At 35.0% G+C, this 20696-nt stretch overlaps 1 pseudogene; it reads right to left on the bottom strand.

Annotated features, from left to right (window-relative positions):
• Positions 1-10399: 10399 nt before the first annotated feature.
• Positions 10400-20696, bottom strand: part of LOC149144957 (uncharacterized) — a 120453-nt pseudogene continuing 110156 nt past the window's right edge.

Below are 20696 nucleotides of genomic sequence, written 5' to 3'. Positions count from 1 at the left end.
TAGCATTCTATTTCATTTTTAGGAACATAAAAGTTATTATAGGAACTTTTCTTGATCCCTGTCACATTCCTTTGATTTCATGCTTCTCTAGTCATGATGGTTTTGTAAGCAACACATTCAACAACTTTGGGTCCAAAATTATGCCATGAGAAACATTGACCATTGAATAAGTTCCTGCGATTATCAAATCTATTTATCTGGTGATTGTAGTTTCTATTCATCTTTGAAACAAATTGAGTATGTTTTACCTGAGGTTGGTTGTGACTTCTGTTCATCCTTGGAGCAAACTGAGCCTGATTTACCTGGTGATTTTCTTTGTGCCTTTGCTGACGATTGTCATACTGTTCACTGTTCTTTGCTGCATCAAGATAGCTTTTAGTGGAGGTTGACGGCTTTTGTGATGGAGGTGCTTCTTCAGAATATCCAAGACCCATCTTTATCAAAGGAGAATGCTACACTTTGATAATTTCATTTAAGGTTTCTGATCCTTTAGCAAATCTAAGATTGAGAGATTTTTTTTTCTCAAGATCCTTTCTTAGACCCACAATTTCACATTCCAGTTTTTCATTTTGTTTTTCTCTTTCAGCAAGTTGATATGTCAAGGTATTTATAATCTTTTTTTTTTATTCTAAACAGATTTTGAGTTTAGAGATTTCTTCATGAAGTTCATCTTATTCTAAAGAATCCAAAATTTATCATCTTCATAAGCCATTATAAGTCTATAGTCATTACTATTTTCATCTTCATCACTATTTGATAATCCATCGCTATCTTCCTGAGTATAGTAACTCTTTTTACTTACACTTTGTTTTTTATTCCATTTTGCAGATTCCTTCCCTTTATCATATTTATCTTTATGATGACATTTGGCAGCATAATGACCAACTATAACACAGGCAAAGCATTTGAAAGGTAGCTTGCCTCTAAATCTTCCAGAACCCCGTTGAAACTTCTTGATAAAGTTTACTTCATCTTCTTCTTATGAAATATGTCCTGATTCATTGAGTTCTTCCTTTCCTTTTGCTGAAGCTTTAAATGCAGCTTCTCTCATATCTGATGGGCCTCCTTTTCTCATCTCAAAGGCAGTTAAGATTCTGTGAAGCTGTGTCATAGAAATAGTTTGTAGATCATGTTTTTCTTCTATGGTAGATACTTTTGATTCAAATTTAGCAGACAAGAATCTTAAAACTTTCACAACTAAGGTAACTTCCTTTATCTCTTCACTAAGATTTTTCATGCAATTAACAACCTCATCTATACGTAAGAAGAAACTAGCAATAATTTCATCGTTGTGGATCTTAAGAGTTTCATATTGAATTCTGAGAGTTTGTAGTTTAGCACATTTTACCTGAGAGTCTCCTTTGTAGCTTAGAACAATTTTGTCCCATATTTCTTTGGCTGATTTGAGCTGCATAACCTTGACAAACTCTGATTTTGGCAGACTTCCCAACAATGTATTGATAGCCCTCGCATTGGTTTCATATTTCTTTTTACCTGTCGTATCTGTAGTAATTGCTGGTGGAAATGTATATCCTCCTTCCACGATTTCCCAGACATCTGTTCCAAGTGATTGAAGGTAGGTTGTGGTTCTTATCTTCCAATAAACAAAGTTGCTCCCATCAAATATTAGCAATTTGATGGATCCCCCGCTTTCTTGATTACTCATGATGATGGATCTTCCTTCAAGCGATCAAGCTTCCTCTGAAGGACTTGCTCCGATTCCAATTGTTGGAAACCATACTGAGGGGGGGGTGAATCAGTATTAGTAACTCAATAATTTTTCATTTCCATAGGCAGATTTGTATACGCTACTTTAGTTAAGTGAACCACCGTCTACACGTGACTGTTATTAAAGCAACTAGTGCATATGCAGAGAACTTTTATTTTACCCAATTTATCAAGTATTGAACTTTAACCAGTATGTCAGATATTAAAAAATCAAAATAAAGCTTAAACATCACACATGAACACCAAGATATAAGGTGGAAACCCAATGTGGGTAAAAACCACCTACTGCTATCATCTCTGTCTTCTTTCGATAATAAGAAAATTCTGTTTACAATTTTGTACTGGTGTAGACTTATACCAATACGCAGGCTTTGACCTGCAGAAGTCTACAACCGTCTCTCGTTTTCCAGCTACTACTGGAAGGGAGCTATAACCCCCTAGCTCTTGTACTAGCCAATATGTTTACTAGTACGTAGGCACCAACCTACAAAAGTATACAACCTTCTCTCTTCCTCCAGGGACCACGCTTCATAAATTTTAAGACTGGATCCATCAAAAACATCATAAATAACATTCAATCATCAAATATATCTACATCACCCAATCACCTTTTGAACCAACCATAACTGAATCAATCAATCACTTTGACAACCCATCAATCTGATCATTCAGAATATTGTCACCAGAATATAGTAACCAGAACCCAAGCCAGAACACCGAACTCTGCAACAGCAAACATAAGCAACTTAAACATATTTTATAAGGTATACACTACTTCCATGTGTCGAACCTGTCTGTATACGTGCTTTTCTCAAATCCAACCAGTGTATACATCTGCAAATGTAAATTCAAAGTTCTACAACTGTTCTAGAATTTAATTATACCCATATCATATCATTTATAGAATAATATATGCATCAGTATTCAGATCTAGAATATACATGAGCAAAAACAAATAATGATAGTTAATTTTACGCCTTAAGATCTCAATCAAACATTAGATCTAATCCCTCATCATCGACTAAGGTTCATCCTTCGTTCAGATCTAGCACTGCACCATAACCCAATAACCTGCATACTAGATCTCACAATTCATCAGATATTCGATACTTGCACACCTTGGCCTAATGATCTTCTCCTCCTTTTATAGTTTGTAGGCCTTTCTCAATACCATGGACCAAAACCACTTAGGACCAATACCTTGGACCAAATACTTAGGGTCAATACCTCAGACCAGATACCTTGGACCAAAAACTTATTTTTCCAAGGTATACTGCTTTTCCTTCTGTGAAAGTGTGTATGTATGTATACACAACTTGTATACAGTGAACCTGTGTGTATATGCAGCTTGGTCAATGGTGAACCTGCGTATACATCTCTTTCTTCATTTTGTGAAGACTGATTTATAATTATTCACTGTTTACCTGCCATACTATGATCTTTCATCTGAGTGAGTTGCCATCAAGGACAATACCTGTATCATAATTCCAACATGGACACCAGCAACAGCTTGACCATTTCGATCTCTTTGTTGTTCTGCAGCTTCACTACAACATCACGGCTCTTAGAAGTCTATTGTGAGCTCTTTGGCTCTAAGGCTTTGCCTCCAACCTCTGGTGGCTATGCCTCTGTCAAGCACTCTGGCTCTGCGGCTTTGGTGCTCTCGCTCTCAACTCTGGTTCTTTTGGCTCTAGCTCTGGCTCTACACAGCTGTGAGCTCCCTGAAGGGAGAACTCGCTTCTCTGCTGCTACATTTTTGGTGTGCTCCCTCTGTCAATCGTGCTCTCTGGCTTTTGTGAGGAATCCTCCAATTCTGCGGCTTCCATCTGTTCCTCTCTGTGAAGTCATTCCTCTTCCTTTGTGTTTCCTCTGCTCCCTATGGCTCTGCGTCTTGCCCTCTAGCTCTCTGGCTCTGCACTTGGCCATCTGGCTTTGTGGCTCTACGTATAACACATTCTTGCATCATTGTTACAAATGCTCACTTACAGCGTGGCAAGGAAAATGGGATAGTTACAAAGGAAATACACAGGCGGCCTTCCTTCGAGAAAATTCCTAAAAATAGCACATAATTCCAATACACAAAGAATACTCAGAATTACACTATCGGGTGCAAAAACTAGACTTCAACTGGAATGCAACCGCATCTATAATCCCTTTCAAGTCTGCACTTGATCGCATATCACTATGCATGGCGTAGGCAAAACAAAAACCCAATACACTGGAATATATTGAAAATGTTGAATTCTCGGATTTCAAAACTTATGAAATCAGATCTATAATTCCATTGGGTCCACCCCTTATCGGCATATCTCAATCGCAAGTCGCAACCACATGTAACGACCCTTTTTATTGGGGGTTCGTCAATCATGGATTACCGATATCACTGATCGGCCCATTAGAACATCGACATATTGCAATTCGCTTATCGGCGGTCGCATGTGCATTGCCCTTTGTATCGTGGATCACTGATCGCCAATTGCCGATCAAATCTGGACTTCTGATCTCTTTTCCTGATCCGATGGTTGTCGTGTGATCGCACATCAGCCCATCGCTTTATCACATATCACATTTGTAACAGCCCGGGGTTCTTCCTTTGGCTATGGACTATGCCTATGCCAATCCGCTGATCTGCTAATTGGAAATCACAATGTCGCATAGCCTGGGGTCTCGATATCACATACAGCTTGCCTCCGATTCCGATATGTCAGGGATTGCTGATTGGGGGTCCCTACCGCCTTGGCCTTAAGTCCACCCTTTGAACCTTTTATGATCTGATTTCCCATATAAGGGCTTCTATGCGATTTCTAGAAGAATTGCCTCCTTTTTCAAAGGACAAAGGCAATATTCCTTTTGCAATAACTTCATCATCCAAAGTTCATTTTAGTCCATTCAAATTGCATCAGATTCAGAATTAAAAGATATATACAATGGTACTATTTCTAGGAGCAGCCCTTGATTTTCATTTTCCTCTGTGAGGAACATTTTAGACTTAGAAGTCTATCCAAGGTCCATTTTGGATCAGATCCCCAGCTTGTACCAAGATACTTAGCTACATAAGAGAAATCAATCACTCATTTTGAGGACACTTTGGGATTACTAGGGTATGAAATCTAGCAAGCTTGCCAAAGGTGATGGGGCATCTTACCCTTCAACCTAAAGATCATTGAGTATCATTTCCCTGAAAGAATGAGGGATGCACTAGAGAAGACCCCACTGTCTAAGAAGGAACTACAGAGATTCAAAATCAACTAGGTTGGCTTGAAAATTAGTCCACCATTGCTCTTGGGTATGTTAGAAGGAAGAAAGGAAGAAGAAGAAAGAAAACAGTGGGAGGAAATAGAGAAGCAGACAAGACTTTATTCACAAGAGGAGGATACAACAACAGAAGCCCGGAATGTCAGAGAGGCCACCAAAGAAATGAAAGAAATTGACATAGACTGAGTTGCTCAGAGGATGAGCAACACTTTCAGTAGGAGTGTGATGATGAGGCTCATCAATGGGTAAATTATATGGACCTTAATGCCACTCTCCAACTTATTAAAATCAATGTTTCTCACATTTCTTTACATGTTTTGTTATATTTTTCTTAGTGATAAGGGTAAAGATGAGATGCCATGCCTTGTGGTCTAATGTGCATTAATTGTAGGTTTTGGAGAAATTTCGTCTAATTAAAGTGCATCAACTTGAAGTTGAAAAGCAAGAGGAATTTTAGGAGATTGGATCTCCCTCCTTAACTCCTCACTCAATTGAAGATTCCTCCACAAGATCTCATCAACTTAGAGTTACAAGCAACTAAGCCATTGAGGTCATTGGAAGCCAAGCCAGTGATAGTTGAAGACCCGTTGATCTCGAGTTGGGAGCCAAGCTTGCCTAAATTTAAGGAAGTTGTTGGTAGGTTCCATTGTATAAATAAGAATGCCTAGACCCTCATTAGGATTCTACTTTTTTTGTTGTAGCCAAGAGGCATTTTCGAGTTAAGACATATGACTGATGACTCTTATGTATTTTTGAGATTTTAATGAAAATGAGAATCATTCCCTTAATCCAACAATGAGTTGAATTAGGGGTCTGAAGCTCTTAGGTTAGGGCCCAAACCTAGCAGCAGATGTTCCTTTTTTGTACATGTATGCTTAGATTACATTCATAGTTAGCTGCTGAAGTCATTTTGATTTTGTTAATCTACAAGTATTTGGATGATTAATTAGTTTGATTCCATTTGTGGATAGATAGATCACTAGTATCATAATGACATTCATAAAATCTTGTGATAGTGGCTTTCGCCTCATCTCCCTTATGGGATCATGACTTGAGGGTTCCATTCACATAGCCCAAAAACAAATTTCTTGTTGATTAATGCATAATCTAGGGTTTCTTGTTGAATTGATCACTGTCTCAATTTATTAGAAGTATTTTCAATTGTCATTTTGATCTCTTGATTTTGCTATTGTTTAAAAAACACTTCCATTCATAAACTTAGCCATTAGCTAGTAATAACTTTGTTTTCCTCCATTCAACTCATCTTTTCCCTATATAGATGAATTTGACCATAAATGAATAAAAAAGTGTATGTTTTTGCAGGAGCTTCTAATTTACAGGGAGACCCCATCTCATTCGCCTCATCTAAGTCTTATCCACCTATGCTGCCAAGGTACACCGAACCCTAAATCTGAATTCTTGTTTTGTAAGAAAAATGGTTGCTTTCATTGAGAAAATCCAACCATATTGAAGCATTTGATTGAGCCTTAGATAATGTGCACCTCCTCCATGCCTTATTTCCCCATCAAACACCTTTCCTACACTTCATTCTACCTCTCCTACCATCTTCTAAGCTTTCTGCATGTTTCCTATAGTAAACTAGGGCATCCTATAGTAGAACTAGGACATCTTGTAATACCATAGGAAAACTTGTAGCAACCTATTTTAAGCTCAAGTTGAGCAGAAATTGTCATCTGAGCTTAGATTAGGCCTCCACTTGGCTTCCATAATCTTGAAACTAGTCCAGACCTTTTCCTCCATACCTGTCTCCCCTACCAAAGAACGAGTGAAAATTAGCATTGTCATTCATGAAACCAAACATCAAAAAAATGATTTTTCTGTAATTTCTAAATTATCACATGCATGCAGCAGTCATAATACTTCTGAGATTAGATTCCATGCTGAATTAGTCCAAGCCATTAAATGTTATAGACAAGGTTATGATAGGTTTATTTTGCATGAAAAATGTGTAGATGATTAGCTAGATGATTTCATGTCAATTTATAACACCTTCCAATTTAGTCTTTCATCTCCTATCACATACATCATTCCCTTTTTAATTAAGGATATTTTTTTCTTTTCTATTCCCTAGCCAGACTGCTTCTAGTCAATAAAAGGATGGTCTGAAAAATTGTAGTGGTCTATCGCCCTGTTGGAAAATGACAAGAGTAGACCATTACATCCACTATGTATACAACACTGTCACCTCCAAGTTTGTATGAACCCGGGGTTGATGAAGTAAAGTTTGTATGCCGAGGAGTTGTAGAATTCTTGCTACAATACTAGTGCTCATCAGTTGGGTGCCATATTGGTGGCTTTGGCAGAACTAATGCCCTCAGACCTCATTAATAAAAGGGCCAACACTCAAGAAATACTATTCCCATCATTTTCACTCTTGGTACAATGATGTGGGTCCAATTAGCTATGGTTGGCGTGTTGTTTGTGGTTTGGTTTTATATATAGATTTCTTCTCACCTTGAATGGGACCAGTTCAATGGACAATCAATTATGAAATTTATCCTTCAAAATATAGAAGTATGTGTGGAGGCATTGCTGCAACAATTTTCTGGATATTTAATTTGATTGTTTCAAAGAGATTTCTATCTTTTATTGATGTGTTGGGCACTTCCAAAACATTTATAGTATTTGCCACTATTGTTGGGGATGCATTCCTTTTCGTCCTTTCTTTTGTTCCTAATATGAAAGGCCTGAGTTTCGAAGAGGTTGACAAATTATGACAAGGGAGATCATGTAGTGGTAGTATAGGAGAGGAAGGTTCTTTTAACAAACCCCTTCTTGATGATCATCATACATTCTAAAGTAGAGAACCAAATGTTGAAATCTCTCATGAGAGAGGGAATTCAAATCAATTGTTGCAAATATGGGGATCCTTATTTTGTACTTTATTATCTTTCTCCATTTCGCATTAGAAATGTTAGAAATGTTCAAATTCAATTTTTAATTTATGACCTATTACTCTCTAATTACAATATGACCCTCATACAAGTTAGATACCCAATGTCTTGATGGCATGGTCTATGTGTACTACAACTCTAGGTTGTGGTTGAAGTAGATTGATAAAACACATTACATAGAAGATATTATGTTGGATGAAATTGACACCATAGCTCATCTTGGAGGTTGAGAGGTTTGTCATGGAAGATGTACCTAAGTGGTTGAACAAGGATTTTAATCTATTTGAGCCTCAAGGATGGCAGATGTGAGGTAAAAAAAGGAGGAGGATGTTCCACTTCTAGTGCAAACACCTCTAGAGGAGGAGATTGAGAGTGTGTCATTGGCATTATCGCCACGGAGACAAATAGTGAAAAGAAGACATTTAACTTTCACTCTAGCTTCAAGTATTAAGAAGAAGACATTTCACTTTCACTCTAGCTTCCACCTCAACTGCGACACCCATTAATTATAGAGGAAGAGTGATCTCCTTTGCCCATAAAAAAGGTAAGGCGAATCAATGATTCCCTGCTATATTTATTATTTATATAATCTAAATGAACCAAGATGATGATTCATGAGATTAATTTATTATTTTCTTGATATGATTTCATATTAGCCTATTAGGAGCAGGATTCAGTATCTATGTGTAATGTATCACCCAACATCTTAGGCCCATATTTACCTGAAAACTAAATCTGATAAACTTAAAAAGAAAATGATGTGCACTGCCTAAGTAGAGATCTCTATTGTCAAATTGAAATTTGGTGATTTTTGTGATTGTATTTGTAAATCACTATGGTCATGACCCTAGTTGGTATAAAACATCCAAATTAGTTTCAAAATCAAATACTTAAGAGGGTAATTTTCTTAAATATAATCAACAATAATTATAGATAAGAAGTTATCCTAATGAAAAAAACAAGTCAGCATAGCCATATGTTAATTCTTTTGTGGGACCTTGGAAAATCAACATTTTACACATGACATGGAAGAAACATTAAGGGGAAAAATGAAATAGAAAAATTCGTAGGAAGTGTTTCCCTACAACAACTACCAAAACAGAGTATCTAAGTTACTTTACAGCATCGCCCCGAAATCTACCAAAATAGAGTTGCCCTATTTGTGACATCGTACCATTTAAAGCCAAAATATTCCCTTTCATCATTGTTGTTCACTCAAAATCTAGTTCTTGTTTTCACTGGATGCATTGAAGTTCCTTCAAAGCCCATTGAAATAGTTACCTCATAAGTGCATATTGTTGATTTGGGGTAGCATCAGATGTGATCTAGGCCTCAAATTTTGCAGGGAGGCTTGAGAACATGTATTCCAAGGAATCCAAAAATGTTTTTGGGAAATTCCACCCAGAAACAATTTTATTAAAATAATTAATATTTTTGAATGGGCCCTTAAGTCTAAACTTAGGAAATTAAAAATATTAATGGGTATTAATCTAATTGTGGGTTTAAATTCTAGAAGATGACAAGGGTCAAGCTAAAATGATCTTATCCATTGATTAGATTTTAATATGGGTTGTTGAATTTCAACGAGAAGATTATTTAAGGAAGCTTTAGGGTCATTTGGAAGACACACCAAGAGATCAAGAGATCAAATTTTTGAAGTGATAATTTCTCAGGAGGAAATTTTGATCGAGTAGATTTCTTATTGTTGAGGGGTAGAGATAGCATTCAGATAGAGAGAGATATTTTCTCAACCGGAGAATCGTCAACAGAGAGAGGCAGAGAGTGATCCAACAACTCTCACGTAGAGGCTAACACAGGGCCATGCAGAGGCAGTGCAAAGGGTGAGAGAGAGTCTGAAATTTTGTAACAGAGTCATTTTTAGAAGCTGGGAGCTGGGGTCATTGGTTGGGAGGCTGAGAGAAGTGACTCCAGACAGTAAATTGATTAGCTAGTTGGGTGGCATAGTTCCTAGAGGGGCTGATACAAGACTGTAAGAGGAATTTGTAGAGGCAACACAAGGCTTGCAAGAGGCACCTCATCCAGTGACCAGATCAATCGGGATTTACCTCAGTGATTGTATGAGGTAATATCACAAATATTTCTACTAGTATTTCTCTGTCTATAATTGAATAACCCTTGAGGTATTCAGAGATATATTCAAATTTTTATACTGCTTAATAATAATAAACCTTCATATATGTTGCACCGGTTCTCTTGCATTGGGTTTTTCCTGGGACATTTGTCCAAAAATAATGGTGTTATTGTGTTGTATTTTATTTCTTGCTCAGTATCTTTTTTCCGCATATAAATTAATTAATTAATACTGTAGTGTATGTATTTCAATATTTGTTGTAGTAAAATGCAAATAACTTGTTCATATAAATCTAACAAGTAGAAGAAATATCATCAGTTGTTGGAGTAGGAATTCCGATTTACAAATTCTCACACATAATCATAGAGAAGCTCCACGCATGCCTCATATTACACTGACAACAAGAACCTCAATTGTTTTCTATGTTGTTAAAGACAATATCAAGTAAAATTCCTTCAATGTTAGGAACAAAACCTTTCTCAATCATTTCTTCCCAAACTACATTGTAGGTGACGTGATTAGGGGTCATACCCTTCTCCAACATCTCATTCAAAAGTTCATTAGCATCCTGCATTTTTCCCTTTCTGCACAACCCCTTGATGAGTACATTATATGTTGCAATGTTAGCCCATCGACCTCTTTTTTCCATTTCCTTGCGCAGTCTCAAAGCCGACTTAATATCACCTTCCTCACAGAAACCATTCATCAAAGTATTATAGGTCACATAGTTTGGAGTTGGCCCAACTTCCAACATCTCATTCAAGAGCTTGTTAGCCTTTGGGGTTCTTCCTTGTTGGCACAAGGAACTGATCAATATATTATATGTAATAACATCAGCTTTGACATTTTTCTCTGCCATTTCATCAAGGAGTTTCTTAGTCTCTTTCATCTTTCTTATCTTGCAAAATCCATTCATGAGGGAATTGTATGTGGAGACATTGGCATGAATACCTTTCTTAATCATACTTTCTAGCAACCAAAAAGCCTCTTGCATTTCACCTTTTTTTGCAGTATCCATCAATTAGTGTGTTGTATGTGATAGAGTTGGGAACCAAACCTTTTCTCGTGATTTCATCTAAGAGTTCTTCTCCTTTTATTGTCTTCCCATTTTTTCAAAGTCCATTAATGAGTGCATTGTAAGTAATAATTCTAGGTACCACACCTTTTTCTTGCATTTCACCATGTAGGTTAAAAGCTTCTTCGGTCTTATCCTCATTGCACAATCCATAGATTAGTGCATTATAAGTGACAACATTGGGAAAAACGCCATTTTCCTTCATTTTCTCAAGCATCTTGAATGCAGCAGCCTCGTCTCCTTCCTTGCAGTAACCATCAATGAGAGTGTTGTAAGTAACCTGGGTAGGAAATAATCCCTTCGCCAACATTTCATTAAGAAGCTCTTTTTCTTTATACATTTTTCCAATTATACCCTTCTTACAGTGACCATCAATGAGTGTATTATATGTAATAACATTGGGAGAGAAACGCCACGATTTCATATCTATTAATAGATCAATAACCTCCTTCTGCAATTTTCCTTCCTTGCAGAGGGCATGAATCACACTAATAAAAAAGGCATTGTTGTCCCTAAACTATTTCGAATTTCAAGCCTTCTTAGCAGGGGTACTGTTGCAAGTGTTAGGGCTTTAAAGATCATAGAGGGTTTAAAATTCATTGGTTTAGCAACTCTATATAGCTAACATGGCCTCAGCTTACTGTTGAGTTAAACGGAGTATGAGGCCTTCCCTACCAAGGTTCCATTTTCACTTGGGTTTTCCCAACCCATATCTCATGTTGAAAAAAGGATAAAGTTGGGTGCCATAATGGGGGCTCTAGCAGAACTAATCCCTTCATACCTCATTAATAAAAATCCAACACCCAAGAAATACTATTCCCATCATTTTCACTCTTGGTACAATGATGTGGATCGAATTAGCTATGTTTGGCTTGCTGTTCGTGGTTTGGTTTTAGAAATATATATTTCTTCGCATCTAGCATGGGATAAGTTCCATGGACAATCAATTTCAAAATTTATCCTTTAAAATATAGAAGTATGTGTGGAGGCATTGCTGCCACAGTTTGCTGGATATTTAATTTGATTGTTTCAAAGAGATTCCTATCTTTTATTGACGTGTTTGGCACATCCAAAACATTTATAGTATTCACTGCTATTGTTTGGGTTGCATTCCTTTTTGTCCTTGATTTTTTTCTTGAGATGAAATACTTGAGCTTTGAGGAGGTCGATAAATTATGACAAGGTAGATCATATAGTGGTATTATAGGAAATGAAGGTTCTGTTAACAAACCCATTCTTGATGATAATCATACATTTTGAAGTAGCAAATCAGATGTTGAAATCTCTTGTAAGAGAGGGAATTCAAATCAATTTTTGTAAGTATGTGGATGCCATTTTTGAGGTATTATAGGTGAATGTACAACTTAAATGGAGTATCACCAATCATATCAGAAATTTTTCCATGGTGGCATATCGACATGTTTTGCGTGGTGTCGGTGTTGTAATTTGCACTATTTCTTGATAAGATACTGTTAATATATTTGAAAATTCCATCAGATACGTTGGATAACGAATGCTTGTACTTACATCATTCATCTAAATTCCCCTTGAAAATATTTTATATTGCTACCACTCTCCATATATAGGAATTTTAATTTATCACTACATTTGCATATGAAAAGGATATATATTTTATACTTTCCCTAATTTGGGGTATGCATTATTCACTTCTATTGAAGTTACGTCGTTTGTAGATTAGGTTAGGCAAAAACCAATGGGATTTTTTTGTTTACTCTCCTAACACTTGTTGTGGTTCAAACACTTTAGATATCAGTATTTGCATACTGTTGTTTTTGGGGATGATGGTCTTCCAATAGAAATACAAATATAGATTAAAGAAATACATCATCAAGATGAGTTTGGATTTGTTTCACATGGGAGGTAGAAGGAGGGTGAAGAAGCACACTCTTTCTTCATTGTTCATATGGTTGAGTAGGCATGATGGGTGATAATGAGGAACATTGAGATTATGGACACTAAACTATGGTTATCTCCCTAGGATGCAAACATGATACCACCTTTCCCTTTCCCTTCCCATAAAGATGGTTGCCCACATATGGATAAATTTTGCAGCCCACCATGTGGCACAAAATGATAGTCTCCTAATTATGTTGGAATATGATAAAGTGAGTATCATATTCTTAAAAACACCATATTATGACATAGTTTCTTTGCAATTTGCTTGTTTTGAAATTCATTCACTAATATTTTACACAATTTTTTATGTATGTTGTTTGAAATGTCTACCATCATATCAATTTCATGAATAAACGAGTGATTATGTAGATGTTAAATAGATGAATGTGAAAGAACCACCTCCAAATTCGATTGTGAAGGATTTTCTAGACAAAATAACTTATGGCAGCTCACTTTTTACATCTTATGGCTTTCCAATACAAGAGGAGTTGAGCACAAGAGTGAATCAAAAAATCGTTAGTGATCCTTGTTAGAAGCTGAAAATGGGTGATTTAGTTGAATTGACTCTATCAATACCATATACATTTTTTATTGAATACAAGAAATAAATAAGTCAAATACTTTGGTAAGGAAGATGAATGTCAGGATGAAACAAGCCATATGCTAGGAAAGAATTCACAAGTTGTAGCTATGTTAGGCCCCTATACTACTAGTGTAACCCCTTATTGTTATTAGTACAACCCACTTATTATATTGATGTACCCATGTAGTGCCCATATTATTACTATTGTGCCCCATAGAAGCCCACTATTGTTATTATTGTACCCTTACATTATTATTGTTATGTCGGCTCTGATCATGTTATGATCCCTTAGACTCCTATATATAGAAAGGAGGTCTTTTCATTTCTATCATCCAAGAATTGTTCATTTGTGTAATGTAAAGGAGGTTGCCCCCTCGAAGAGGCTGAATTCTAAGGCGTTGATCTCTCTGTTCTATCTTTTTGTGAGCTGGTTTCATAACATTTGGTATCAGAGCTTTGGATTCTAGGGTTTCGCTGCTCCAAACAGGTCATCGTGGCATTTTCGCTATAACTTTTTTTTGTGATGTTTCAGAAGCTAAGAAAAAAAACCCATTTGAGACGAAATCGCGTTGAATCTTGGGTCCGAATTTCAAAGCGTTTTGAGCTATATTTGCAGAGATATGATCTAAGGAAGTTGGTCTTTTTGCAGACTCTTGAATTACATTCCAAACAGGTGACCTAGGGAAAATCATCATAACGTTCTCTCTGAGCATTGGATCAAAATTTTGTAAGAAGTTATAGAAAGAGGGCGAACGATAGTTTATTTTAAATATTTTTTAGTGCCAAAGGTCAAAATAGGGACACGTGGCACTTCATACAAGTTTTCTCTTCTGGAAAGGTCTATAATCAGGTCATCTTGGGAGATTGTGCATAACTCTTTCTTGGAGAATCCAATTTGGATCAGACTGGTGGCATTGGAAAGAGGACATAGAGGGCTACTAGAGGTCACAATTTCAGAACTGAAATATCCAGGAATACAGAGTTACATTCGTTTCAAGATCAAGCTCCTAACATCAAGAAAAAGGAAGATGAGGAAGTTTGATGGCAAGGATCCGGTAAATTGGATACTTTAGATGAAGCAATATTTTTATCTACATGGTGTACCACTGTTACAAAAGGTATGTATTACATCTTCATATTTAGAACCGGATCAATTTTTATGGTATGAATGGCTTTGTTCTCGTAAACAACTTGTTACGTGGTCAATTTTCACAGAGGAAATGATAGCACATTATGAGGATACAAAGAGAAACACCTTCTTTAGAGCAACACCACAACAATTGGAAAGAGTAAAAGGGCTTTGTGACATAGTGGAAAGCAAAATTATGGAAACCAGGAAGCATACCCCTCACCACTATAAATATGGAAGTGTTGTTTCTCCTAGCCTTCCACAACCTACAAGGGTTACACCACAACAATTGGAAGAAAAAAGAGAAAAAGGGCTTTGTTGCAATTGTGATAGAAAATGCACTAAAGGTCATAAGTGTGCTGAGAAGAAATTTTTTTACATAGAATATGAAGAGGAGGAAGAAAAGGTTCAAGAAACATCAAAAGATGAAGATATACGCCAGGACCCCACCCTAGAGAAAGAAGAAATGAATCATACCTTATCTTGTAAAGCATTGGCAAGAATTACCACTCCTCAAACTCTCATGAAAGAAGGACATATAAAGAAGAAAAAGGTGCAAGAAGTGAAATATCACATCGAGAAAGAAGAAATGAATCCAACCATATCTTGTAATTCATTGGTCGAAATTACCACTCCTCAAACTATCAAGATAGAAGGACATATCAAGAAGAAAAATGTTCAAGAAGTGAAAGATCACATCGAGCATCAAGAAATGAATCCAACCATATCTTGTAAAGTATTGGAAGAAAATACCACTCCTCAAACTCTAGAGATAGAAGGACATATCAAGAAGAAAAAGGTTCAAGCAATGAAAGATCACATCGAGCATCAACAACAAGTTATCCAACTTTTAAAGGATAACACCACTTCAGTGCAAAATCAAACGAAACAATAGGTAGATCAACATCGTAGTGAAAAATGTTTTGATGTATGTGATTGGTTATTTTTACTGCTACATCTCAAGCAAGATATTTATGAGAAGGAAATGTTGGCAATACTACACGCACTTAGAAAATGGCAACCTTACCGAATGGGAAGACTCTTCAAGGATGAGGATGTGGAAGCATTATTTTGCGCTATTTCTATTATCCAACTAGATTGGATAAACGAAGCAAGGGATGAATGGAAGAAGGACGAAGAAGTATGGCCCCTTATTCAAAAGTTGCAAAAGATCCCAATTCAAACAATATTGCTAGAAATTGAAGAGGAAGGAAAACTCATATTGGAACCTGGAGGAGTCACAGAAACAAGAACCTGACAGCTATAAAATCAATCAGTTTCAGAGTATCTCATCAAGTGGAAGAACTTACCCACTGAAGATTCCACATGGGAGGAAAAGAATTTTATACAGAAGCATCAATAACTACTCAAGCATTGAGGACAACGCTTTTTGAAGGAGAGGGGCATGTTAGGCCCCTATACTACTAGTGTAACCCCTTATTGTTATTAGTACAACCCACTTATTATATTGATGTACCCATGTAGTGCCCATATTGTTACTATTGTGCCCCATAGAAGCCCACTATTGTTATTATTGTACCCTTACATTATTATTGTTATGTCGGCTCTGATCATGTTATGACCCCTTAGACTCCTATATATAGAAAGGAGGTCTTTTCATTTGTATCATCCAATAATTGTTCATTTTTGTAATGTAAAGGAGGTTTCCCCCTTGAAGAGGCTAAATTCTAAGGTGTTGATCTCTCTGTTCTATCTTTTTGTGAGCTGGTTTCATAACAAGCTATGAAATCACTTATATAGAAATTGACCAATTGTTTTTGGAGTGAATTAGAAAGAATGGTGACCAAAAGATTTATCTTGCTAAATTGCAGTGAATGACAAGGTTCATTACACCAATATGCTTGTTATGAGCTCAACACATCACTTATGGAAATTGAAGCTGGGTGGTACATATAACAATCATTCCTCACAACCACTAGAGATAAACCCAATTCACAACATTTTTTGTGGAGCTTATAATTAATATCATGATGACCACAATTTTTTTTGTAGCAAATTCATTCTACTCTTTGAATAATTTAAAGCACATTATTTTAACAAGGCTAGGAGATAGGTATGGATAACCAAGAAAGGAAGGTTTGGGATTCTTTGGGCTATTTCGATTCTCATCTTTCTATTTCACTTCTTCAGAGAAAATTACATATTCAAATAAAAACTCAATTCAAATCAAACTAAAATAGAGAAGCCTAGAAACGGAGATGTTTCTCTCTCCACTACCTGGCAATGTTGTTATGTTTTTTGAATTATACTTGAATTTCACTGATAATACATTGGATTTATATATTTCTTTTAACACCAAATTAACATCACAGTAAACATACAAATATCCCATTAAGTATGACCTAAATATGGTTCAAAGAATCTCAGCTTTAGGCCATGCACATGGTAGAGTAATGTCTGAGGTGTGAAGTTTTATTAGATACACTATTTTTTTGTTTATTTTGGTTAAAAAGAGGGTTTGCTCTTGGTTTTATGTGACTTTCAATTTATCATTTATAGCATGTTGTGAAATGGAAAAGAATAATGTGTGACATTTATCTTGCATAAATTGATGTTGAATGAAAGGGTATAGAGTTTAACCAAGATATAGGTTGCTTTGGTAAAGGTACAAGAACATCTTAAAAAGCTTCCTACAAATACACCATATACAAAGTTTGAAAACAAGTAATATATGGATTTTTCTTTTGCATATATGTTATTTTTTCTACCCCAGATATTACAGTAAGAAAAATATTGATATTGTAGGAATTATTAGAGGACCTCAATAAGGTTGATTTTTCTGATATCCTGCTTCAAGATTGATACCTTCTCATGAGAGGAGTGCTTTAAGTATGAATTAATATGTTCCTGAAACAAATCAAATTCAAAGTTTATAGATATAAAACATAAAAAAAATGTAAATTCCTTCGCTTGATTGTTACTTGACTCTGGTGTGGATAGGTTACAGGATATGTGATTGGAAAAAGGATGGGGAGACAATGTAGAGCATGTCTTGGATATGATTCATTTATTGTTGGAGATCCTTCAGGCACCTAAGCCATGAACTTCAGAAAAGTTTCTAGTAGGGATTCCTATGGTTTTTAATGTTGTGATTCATTCACCTCATGGTTATTTTGGGCAAGAAAATGTTTTATGAATGCTATACAAGGCACTGGTGGATAGGTAAGCAAATTTCTTACAATTGTAACGTTCATTCCATGATATCCTCTCTCTATTGTTTGATTGTATTTTGAATGTTTCTTTTGATTTTGTTTTGTATTTTAACTATGAAATTGAAAATACTTAGTACCATGTCCATTTAAAAAGCATCCAAAGCTTGAAGATGAGTTTAGTATTATACGATATTAATTGAAATATTTTATTTGTTTTGTGTTAAAATATTTTCATGACTATTAAAAAAGTTTACTTTCATGTTGTTATTTGAGCACAGGTTGAATATATACTTGATCAAGTTCACATGTTAGAGAATGAAATGTTGTTGCGAATAAAATGACAAGGGTTAAACATCACAACTCATATTATTTATTTTAACAAGTTATCTACAACCTTATATTTATAAGGTGTAACTTAGTTGGCATGATTGTGCCTAAGATTTCTTTGAAGGTTGAATATAACTAAGTTACTAAGGTGTTATTTTCTATGGTGATGTTTTATTTCGTTTTCTTATATATGTTATGTGCCTACATAATGGCCACTATCTCCAACTAAAGATCACTTGTTCAATTTTCTTGTTTTTATGGGGGGGAATGGCATTGACATTGTTGATGTTGGTATGTGTCACATAAATGTTGTGTAGTCTACTTTAGTTTATATTCAAATATTCATCATCTTTCATGTCTTATACTCTACATTTTATCTTGTTTCATTTTCGAGAGAGGAACTCAATATTGATGGCAAGAAGTAGGAATTGAAGAAAGAGGAGAACAATAACACTAAAGCGATAAATGCAAAATGAGAGAGAGAAGAGAACCAGTCTAGTGATACCCTTAGAGCCAAATATATATTGCATAAGACACACACATAAAGACTAATGGTCAAGTCTTCAGAGTTGGTGAATTCACTTGCAATGCCTTGGCAACACAGTGATAATGTTTTGAAATGTTGATGAAACAATATTTCATGTGTAAATTGTAGTCCAACCAATATTAAGTTGGAAACTCATATTGTAATACCTGATGTTTTATATAATAAAATTTATGTGGTTGAAATTATTTTTATTTGCACTTGATATTATTTAGTCTTGTAATTAATATATGTAACTTTGCATTATCATATTAGATGAACATGCACATTGTATGAAATTTTATTTTTAATTTAGTGACAAAACCATACTAATTAATTTATTTTAATTAATAATGAACACATAAAATAAATCTAAAACTACTAAATCAATAGTTTATATTGATTAATGATGAGCACAAATAAAATGAATATATGACTAGATTAGTTATTTATATTGATTATGAAAGAAATTAAATGAAATGAATAGAAACTACTAAATCAATTGTTTACATAATGAATATGAAACTACCAAAAAAATATCAATGACTACTGCAAATGATAAATTTTTTATTACAAATTATGACTAAATTTTGTGTATATATGACTATCAGTATCTAATTTACAATATCTTATAACACGACTAAAATTTATCATATTTCTTTGGTCATTAATTGGATTCAAAGGATGAATAATATATATATATATATATATATATATATATATATATATATATATATATATATATATATATATATATATATATATATGACTATTAGCAGCTTATTTACAATATCTTATAACACAACCAACATTTTGGTCATGTTTCTTCGGTCATTAATTGGTTTTCTCGGGTAATCATATAGTAATACATTTTGTTGTATATATGGTCATTAATCATGGGAATTAATGACTAAATCCATCACCAAATTAATGACCAAATTTATGACTAAATATACTTCTAGATGATAAAATTGAGACAACAGATTAATGACTAAGCCAAAAACGACTAAAAGTTGGTCGTGCTATACGATACTGTAAATTAGCTACTATTGGTCACCGACTGAAAAATGGTCATTTATATGAAAATTTTATTACTTTTTTTAGTAACTAATTAGCTATTTTGTACTAGTGATGAGAGCATATGGATTAGGAAAAGTAAGAGAGAACCCTACAACTAGTTCCTCTCCTGTAGTGGCCTAATATTCTAACATAGTTGTGGATTCCTTGGTGGATTCCTATATTTAGTAGAATGTTTCTTGCATGAAAATAGTTTTGCATACCATTATCTATTGAGAGATGGATATTATTCCATTGTTAATGAATATTTAAAAATGTTATATTTCTATTATGGAAACCTATGTGTTTTCCACATGTTATGTGTAAATGTTTAATTATGCATATGAGCATTATGTGAGCATGAATTTCATCATAAGTATGCTTATTCATATGCATGCTCACTACAATGGCATGTTCATTTTGTGTCTTCTTGGTTGCAAAACATTTATTCTATTCATGCATTCCATAGATTAATAGGTTAATTTAGCTATTAGAAAGAACAACTGTATGCATTTATGGGCTTCAACATAACGTTTAAGAGGCCCATGTATTCACTCAATAATTATAGTTATCTAAGGGAAAGAAATTTAGAGGAACAAGGCCACATAACACACCATCACCGATCTAGGCTATAAACTTGTGCTCCATAAGAGAGGGTTTTCTTCATACAAAATGATTTGGAATCTTTGATGAGATCAAAACTAATAATGGAGGATTACTCATAGTAAAATAATTCACTAGCTAATCATATGGAAAGAGCTATAGGGGATGACATATGATTCCCTTGCATTTGTGTGGGTCGTGAACCTGGACAATGGGTAGAGGTAGCCCTTATAACTAATAAAGATCTAGACCACTAGATTGAATCCATATTTGTGGTAATGGTTTAAGAATTAAGGAAGTGACAAAGTAACTTAACAAAG

Source organism: Pinus tabuliformis, chromosome X, assembly GCF_031772625.1.
Source record: "Pinus tabuliformis cultivar Carrire ecotype Pingquan chromosome X, CPIR1, whole genome shotgun sequence".
NCBI classification, from domain to species: Eukaryota; Viridiplantae; Streptophyta; class Pinopsida; order Pinales; family Pinaceae; genus Pinus; species Pinus tabuliformis.
The sequence above is the reverse complement of the archived record's forward strand: the minus strand, read 5'-3'. Positions and strand labels throughout refer to the sequence as shown.